Below are 7,252 nucleotides of genomic sequence, written 5' to 3' on the forward strand. Positions count from 1 at the left end.
TCATTCCTGTCCCAACTGTGTTAAGGACATGTATTAATCATATCTAAGTTTGATTTTGGAGATACCTCCAGAACTGGAAAGGCATGAGAACATCCAGAGATATCATATACGGCTGCACTTGGACACCTGAATGGGAGTGGAAGAAGAGAAAGGATAACACCCCCGTGTTGTTTCATTACATACAGATAGCCACAACTAACACTTATACATATGCTTTTGCCTTTAGCTTGGTAGTCTTTTTTTCCCCATGCAGCTCTGTGTCACTCTGCATCACATATTATGAAAGGTGTTGAAAAGCATATAGGCTGTTACAACAGGAATATTTCCCCACCTAGGTACCATCTGCTCATGAGTGCTGGAAGTTGAATCCACCAGTTGAACTGCTTGGAGGCAGCAGAAGCAAGATATGGAAACACGATCAGAGGGCACTGCTTGATGCTTCTGCTTCTTTCTGATCCTTTGGTGTAACCATTCTGGCCTAAGGAAAACCAGACCCTGCCTGCTCTTGGTTGTTTAAAATTAAAATAAAATAAAATATATATATATATGCTCATCTTAGAAGTTTCTAGAATCAAAGAAAATGCTTGAGTATCTGTTATTTCATTTTAAGAAAGAGTCTACCCTGCCTGTTTACTGGGGAGAGTTTGAAGACATAAAATGGGTTTTGATAGTGGCAGAGAGATCAATGAGGCTTTCCTGTACCTGTCAAATTTGAACAGAATGACCCTTAATAGGGTTTTCTCTTCCCTTCCCTTCCCTTGCCTTTCCTCTCCTTTCCTTGCCTTGCCTTGCCCTGCCTTCCCTTCCCTTCAAGAAGGTTATTAGGTCTTAGTTGCTGATATCAATGCAGCTCCTTGTGCCTGCTGTTTCTTCTGAAGTTAGGTCAAGAAGAAAATGGAAAGTGTTTGCCACTCCTTTAGTATGTTCTGTGCGCATTTGCCCCATAGTTTAAAAGAAAAAAAGCAGCTTGGATGTCATCAACAAAAGAACTTCACTTTGAAGAAGAGAAGAAAGCTGGCCCAGCTGGGCCATTCCCTTGTGAAAGGAGGTTGCAGAAGAGAGGAGAGGGAGAAAATGAACTTTTTATTGTAAAAGCCAGGCTTGACTCCCCGACTCTGTGCCTTGCCATTAGTTGCCTCATTTCCCTTTATCCAGTCTTCCCAGACAAGGTTAACATTTCTAACAGCAGTTGTTGCAGTGGGAGTAAGTCACTGTAAGACTGCAGCTCATTATCAAACCTCTCCTTGTGAGAAGGATAAAATCCCTGCATTTCAGAAGGCCATAGTGCCGAATTGTAGTACACCGAGAGGCAATGCCTAGGTGCTCGTAGCTGTAAAGATCACAGAAGCACTATGCCTGTGCTGTGTCTGTGCTAGCTGGGCGTGCTGGGAAGCTTTTCTTTTGGTACTTTCAAGGCTTGTTTTGCATTATTTATCATGGTCATCTGGGAGAATGCAACCACTTGGGAGCGATGAAGGTGTCACGGGCAGGATACACATCAAGCTGCTATTAGGGGCAATACTCAAGGGACAAGGTATTATTAGTATGGTGAACTATGGATAAGGAGACTCTGTGTGAGTACAGATAGTGCTCACAAATTTTTTAAAAAAAGCTTTGAGCTTTCACTTCAACCAGGCAGTCTCCTGAGTGCTTATCAGCAGTAGAGGAGCTCTGAAATTTAGAGTAGAGAGCAAGCCTGCATATATACTTCTGTTCCTTGTTTCTGGACTTCAAACGTACTGAGGCAGAACATCAAATAGAACATGACCAAGCTGTATTGAAAGTTAGACATAGTTGGGATTCTGCAGATAGCACAACGGCCGTAAAATCCTTAGAGGTTGCTCCTTTCACAGCATAGCCTGGAGAGGCTGGCCAGAGGCTATCCTTCAGGAGCTGATAACGATGACAGAGGAGTGGAGAAACATTTAGTCCCTATTTCACACCGTGTTTCAGAAGTGCAGCATTTTACCGTTCCACTTCACTTTCCTTATGAAGTTGCTTTGGGTTTTCTTCTTGTCCATTATCAAAGGAGGCTGTTTATTGCTTCTGTTTCTCTCTGGTCCTTTGGTGAAGTTACTCCTGCCCTTAGGAGGAGTAAAGCCTGCTACTTCTTACTCTCTGGCCACCAGCTTACAGTGCTCAGTCTTTATAAAGCTGCTAGAATCAAAGGAAACACCTGAATATCTCTTGTTTCAGTGTAAAAGAGTCGTCCCTGCCTAGTTGCTGGGAAAAGCTTGAAAACGCCAAGAAAGTATATATGGTAATGGCACAAAGAGCAGAAAGACTCCCCAGGCTGGTTTTTGAACCTAATTTTTTTGGTACTAACTTCAAGATGTTGACTGCTTCGCAGAAATGCTGTTGCCAATACGCTAGGTTTGAATGCACACCCATACACATGCATATATACACAGTTCTTTGGGGCTCAGTTGCTCAGCCTCCTCGATGCAGGGCTGTTTAGCAATCGTGTACTTCAAACTCCAGCTTCTGCCTAGCAGATGCATCGTGATTGCTTCATGGCGAGAGAAGTTAGTCCTGCCTGTGCAAAAACATGTATTTACTGGTCCTTTCTTAACTGCTTCAGTCAGTTGCCTTTTCCTTGTGGGTCCCCATCAGATTTTCCCCTGTACTGGTGCAGGAGTGCAAAAGGGCTTGCTGCCACCCCCTGTGGCCGCTCCATCTCTGCGGTCTGAAACAAGCAAGGCTGTGGCTCTGGCTGTCCCAGCTTTCCCTCTCAGTGCTGTGGGCTGGGTGTTTACTCTTCTGAGTAAACTGGTGATTCATATGAATGTGCTCAGCTATGTGGGAAGAGTCGCAGAAGAGTAATATGAAAATGAAGGATTTTTTGAAAGAATCTTTTGCAAGGTTTTACTTTGATTTCTTTGGAAATCTTTGATTTCTTTCTCCAAACCACAATCAGAAAGCCAGATAGGTTTATTTTTTTTTTTTTTCCCAGCTAAAAGGTATAGTTTTGTGTGTAATTTCAGGTGACACACACCCCCCCCACCCCGGCCCTTGCCAAGTTAAGAAAATAAAAAGTGAGCTTTTAGACTGGCTCCTATTTCAGTATTTCTTTCCTTCACAGTCTCTTTCTTCTCCAGTGTCTCCAAGATCTTCCTCTCCCTTCCATCTTTCTGCTTCTCCCAAATTCCCTCACTTGCTTTCCATCTGCTGCTTCCCAGCTTTGAACATGTCACCCCACCTTGTGGTGCTTGCCTCATTGCAGACCTTTCTCTGTAGCTTCTCTGAGGTTGCTTCTCAGCTTTCTTGGGACATCTCTGGTTCTTTCTCTAGCTTGGGTTTTGATAAACAGAGCAAGAGAGTTGGTTGCCTTATGTGATCCTATCTTCAAGTCTCAAGGCTTGGGGACTACAGTGGGCAGAGTCATTCAGAACTACCTTCCCCAGAAACATTTTATTTAAAATTTATTCTTAGCCTGTGTGCTCCACAAGACCAGAGCTTCATAAGCAACATCCTACACAGTGAGTCCAATCAGCATGGGAAGGAGGTGGACAGCAGAACGGGAATAGAGCATCATTCTGGATATGTTACCTATATACATATCTGGATGAAGCATGTGCATGCTGGGAAAGGCTGTATTCCTCCAGGAAAGGCAGCGGCACTTCACTGGGGAGTCCATGGGGGATGGTCTGTTGCTTCCTACTTGGCATCAAGGAGCATCTCCCATTCGCTTCAGGCCTCTGGGGCCAGGAGATGCCATCCATCTTTGGCCAGGGGTGCCAAGCGTGAGCGTGCTCAGGTGGGGAAGGGAGCTGCAGGGTGGCAATAGCCCATGTGGCACATGTACAGGATCTGCCATTGCTTCCTTTTCTGCTCCCATGATCTCTGGCTCAGTGAACAGCTCCAGCTTCCTGCCCTGATTTTTGTAAGGCATTATGTGATTTTGCAGAGGGAAGTGTATAAATTACTTGCTGAGTTATGCACTTCATAAAGCCTTCTCTTGTTTTTAAACAGCGCATTTATTTTAGACCATGCTTCCTTGGGCAGCAGGCACATGCAGAAGAGGGAAAGAAACATGTTTCCTGGAAATATTTTAATGGAGTGATGTTAGCAGAGCTCTCAGGAAGGAGAAGCTGAGGCATGCGAGCTCCAGATTGGAAATCCCTGCTGGGGTTGTGATGGGAGTAGCTGAGCCTTGGGGTGGGAAAACAGGGAGTGTGGGGACCTCCAGAGAGGAAGGGCTGGACTATGGGCGCTCTGCAATGGGGGCAAGACAGCTTGAACTAAGGGCAAGTTTGGGCTTAGGTGCTGGTACTGTGTGTGTTCCTGCAGTCAAGCAAGTTCAGTGGACTGCATTTTCCTCTTCCTCCGGCTAGAAGGTGAGCACTTCTTGCACCACCGTATTTCTATGCCAGAAGGAGCAGCACAGTTTGGTGAGCAGCCCTGTTTTCCCACAGCAGGATGTGCTTACGCTCAAGCCATAAATTATTTTCTTTTTTTAAAATTGCGTAACGATCAGCATGAGCTGACACTCCTAAATTGCAGTAGCTCTTCTGCTACCAATAATATGGGAAAACCGTGTCAGAAGAGTTAAGTGATATGTACAAGGCAGATCTCTGGTTCCTAGTGCTGGGCTTGCACCCACATGCCTCTCTCCTCTGGCACTTTGGAAATATACAGGGGAAACTGGGAGACAGAGTTCTTGCAAAATCACCTAACCGCCGCCATACAGTCAGAGGGCTGCTGACCATAGTAAGGGTCCTATATGGTGTCTCCTGCATTTATGCATTTTAACTTCTTAATAGCATTTTGGAGAGGTGTATCGCTAACGCCTCAAAGAAGTCAAGAAAGCACACAACTTGCCACATTGCAGGCCCAGTGCTTCGCTCGAAGTAGCAGATTGTATTTTTCCTAAGATAAAGCTCTTTTATTTTTTGGAGGAAATTTTAAAGAGTGTGATATTGTGCTATTTATATGGGACAATAGACATGCGCTGCACACTGGCTGAAGAAGCACCCCGGTGCCCGGAGTAATGCAACCCTTGCCACCCGTTAATGCCAGCAATTCTGCTGGGGCATTTCACTTTCAAATAAGCCCTATTGTAAATATAATATAATAAACAGGGAGGCAGTGGGGAAATCAGAGGTGTGCTGGATGGGAGAGAGGTGAAGGACCAAAACGCTTAGTGAGACACATGGACAGAAGCTCTGATTGCTCAGCTGCTGCGTGCCACCATCCCATACGCCCCTATCCCACAACCTTTAACACTTAAAAAAGCAATAAAAACCCAGATACAAACCTAGTGATTTTTTTCAATTGCTCATTGATACAGTCAGACAGGTAATTATTATATAGGCTTAATTGTGGCCATCTGGAGTGAATGGCAGGCAGGTAAGGAGCCCTGTGGGTGGTGGGAGAGCCTTGTCTGCCCTGCTTGCAGGGGAGGGAGGCTGCAGGGCTGCTGGGCACCCCGGGAGCCCAGCTCTCCTCGTGGGGACTTTCCCAGCAGATGTCACTGTTCACCCATCAAATAAAACCACTCCCAGGCAGTAAAGGGCCCTTGGAAAAAGTCACCGCAGGCTATTACTTCAAAATGAAATACACTGCCTCAGAAGAATATTTCCACTTGGGAGTAAGAGTGAGAGCAGTTTATTTTTATAAAGGTGGCAGGGGACGGAAATTTGCTGTAAACTTGGAGGAGGAGAGTGTTACTGCAGGAGCTGTGCCTGCAGCATCCCCCCGGCCCTGCACTGCCGTGCCTGGCACACAGCTTTAGGGTGGGCGAGAGGTGCAGACGGGCACCTTCGAGGGTGGAGGAGGCAGGATTTAGCTGGTCTCAGTAATGTTCCTGCACTGCAAGGTTCAGTAGGATTTAACCATGACTAACAATTTAGTGATTTAATCATGACATCGTTTTGTGGGATTAAATCATGACTAGCCCTGCCCACGCTTTATTTATTCAGTATATAGGTCCTTATGATGTTATATAGGTACAAAATTCATATTAAATGCCAGAGGAGATGAAATTTTTTTGCCTTCAGTACATAAATCAGCTATGAGCAATTTGAAACTCGGTAATTTCTACTAGAAGCAAGTTACATTCTTGTTCTCTTTTAGAGATTTTCAGGGATATTCTTCAGATTGGAGAAAGGCTATAGGAGGGCTTTGTTTTCCATGCAGTATGCCAGAGCTGTGCCTGGCACACAACCGAAGTATCACTGCAGAGATATGCAGATACTACGATAAAGAAGCTCAGACACCAAAGTGACAGGTGAGCAGAAATGCTGCACTGCACACTGCAGACAATAGGTCGCTGGGGATCTTGCTGGCCTAATGATGGGGATGTAAACAGGATAATAGGCGCATTCAACATGGGACATCAGGAATGTCCCCAATTGTATAGTTGCAGATTTCATCCTTGGTGATTTTGCCTTTTAAACCAGGTGAGAAAGTGTGCATGAAGAGAAAAGCAATCATCCTACTGCTGGGATATCATTAGCCTGCAACATGCTGACACTGGTAGGGGCACGCAGTGCAGACCGGGAAAGGGCAAAGCTGTGTGCTACCCTGCTTATCTCAGCCCCCCAGTGTGCAGAGCACTCCTGATGTTACAAAATACATTGAAGATGGACTTCTCTGCCTTAAAATGTGTTCATTTTTTGCCATTCCAAAATCCTGGCTTTTCCTGCCAGCCTAACCTTGCTTGTCTACTCACCCCACTGGCACACTTGTGCTTTCATAACCACTGCAGGCTCCAGCTGAGAAGTTTAGACCGTTTCCCCCCTTGTCCTATGGGAAATTTGATGCTGAATTCCCCCTTTTGATCTGATTGAATTTCCAGACGGATTATTCATAGGCATTTAGCCTTGTGCCAGCATTGTCTTTTGGGGTGAGGAGCTCCTCTGCCCTCTGGCAGGCGTTTCCAGGAAAGCGATCACATCCTCCTCTGCCTCTCCTCCATGAGATAAACTACCCGCACTCTCTGGGTCTCTGCTTGTCAGACTGGCTCCCCATCACAGGCCCTCCTGGCAGCCCCACATGGGGTCTGGGTGTTTCACGTTCCTCCTTGTGAAGGGGGAGTGAGCAGAAGCAGGGTGCTATGCTGGATGAGGCTTACTGGCACCCTGTACATTAGTTTTACCAGGCATTTTTTGAATCCTCTAAGGAGCTCATAGTGGGAAATTCTGAGGTATAGCTGATGTCAGAAAACAAGTGTCTGTATTCAGACTGGAGACCATTGCTAAGATACTCCCCTGGATTGCCCCAGACCTGATTTCCTTATGGAGCCAGTTCA

General features: G+C 45.7%; 1 long non-coding RNA gene across 1 annotated transcript in view; it reads left to right on the forward strand.

Annotated features, from left to right (window-relative positions):
- Positions 1-494, forward strand: part of LOC119142759 — a 31,561-nt gene extending 31,067 nt beyond the window's left edge. The window contains exon 6 of the long non-coding RNA XR_005102416.1: positions 336-494. This is a non-coding gene — a long non-coding RNA (uncharacterized LOC119142759). The remainder of the gene's footprint in view (positions 1-335) is intronic.
- The last annotated feature ends 6,758 nt before the right edge of the window (positions 495-7,252 follow it).

Source organism: Falco rusticolus, chromosome 2, assembly GCF_015220075.1.
Source record: "Falco rusticolus isolate bFalRus1 chromosome 2, bFalRus1.pri, whole genome shotgun sequence".
Lineage (NCBI taxonomy): Eukaryota > Metazoa > Chordata > Aves > Falconiformes > Falconidae > Falco > Falco rusticolus.